This window comes from Oncorhynchus kisutch, unplaced genomic scaffold (assembly GCF_002021735.2).
Source record: "Oncorhynchus kisutch isolate 150728-3 unplaced genomic scaffold, Okis_V2 scaffold829, whole genome shotgun sequence".
NCBI lineage: Eukaryota > Metazoa > Chordata > Actinopteri > Salmoniformes > Salmonidae > Oncorhynchus > Oncorhynchus kisutch.
Window position 1 is genome coordinate 87,501 of NW_022262774.1, and position 1,133 is coordinate 88,633.

General features: G+C 46.3%; 1 protein-coding gene across 2 annotated transcripts in view; it reads right to left on the bottom strand.

The window, feature by feature from the left end:
* The window catches only part of LOC116353007 (kelch-like protein 38), a 9,943-nt gene extending 9,151 nt beyond the window's left edge, over positions 1–792 (bottom strand). For both annotated transcript variants that reach the window (XR_004207748.1, XM_031816594.1), the window contains exon 1: positions 684–792. The gene's annotated coding sequence lies outside the window, so the exon portion shown is untranslated. The remainder of the gene's footprint in view (positions 1–683) is intronic.
* Positions 793–1,133: the final 341 nt, after the last annotated feature.

Genomic DNA, 1,133 nt, shown 5'->3' on the forward strand with positions numbered 1-1,133 from the left:
CTTTGGGGGGGTACTGTCACGCCCTGACCGCACCTTTGGGGGAGGGGGTACTGTCACGCCCTGACCACACCTCTGTGGGAGGGGGTACTGTCACGCCCTGACCTCACCTTTGGGGGAGGGGGTACGGTCACGCCCTGACCTCACCTTTGGGGGAGAGGGTACTGTCACGCCCTGACCGCACCTTTGGGGGAGGGGGTACACCTTGGTCCTCATCCTTCAACAGCCCGTGACAATAATATTTCTATTCGTTTTATATGACTGTTTACACACAGGCAAACGTGTCAAGTATCCATGGTAATAACATCAACCTGACCTATAGCAGTATGTAGGTCAACAAGCGCTCCGCAAATCAATGAGTTAACTGTTTTAAATGAGAATCATTAGCTTGATATAATAGTTACAGTACAGTACATTATTCAAACACAGATTAGTACATTTGATATCAACTTGTTTTTGTTTTCTCCTAACCTAAGACATTGAAAGCAGATTGATTAATCAATCAGCAGCTAGTCAGATTACTACACTGGATCATTCACCATTCACAGCCAACAGAATGTTAGAATAACTCTGGTTGTTTTTTCATCTGATTTATGTGTAAATGTTGATCATTATCCATGTTTACAGTCAGCTACATTCAGCAGGTCAACCTCTACACCTCAGTACGACACACCTTCCTTCCTTACCTTGTCTCAGTTTTCTAATGCGTCTGAGGTCCTTTCACTCAGCTCTGCTATCAGCAACATTCACCCAGACATCTCTCTCTCTCTCTCTCTCTCTCTCTCTCTCTCTCTCTCTCTCTCTCTCTGTCTCTCTCTCTCTCTTTCTCTCTCTCTCTCTCTCTCTCGCCCCCCCCCTTCTCTCTCTCTCCTACTGGTGGTTCTCTATAAGTGAAGGAGGGGCTGTTTGTAGAGAAACTGTTCTGTGTTTGTTGTTATGGTCTCTTTCCATGAGGTCTCTGGCTCTGTGTACATTCCTGTTTAAATATAGACCCCACTCTTTAGCAACACCTCAGCAGCCTCGCATGTGACTGCCCTTCTCTCTCTCTCTCTCTCTCTCTCTCTCTCTCTCTCTCTCTCTCTCTCTCTCTCTCTCTCTCTCTCTCTTTCTCTCTCTCTCTCTCTCTCTCTCTCTCT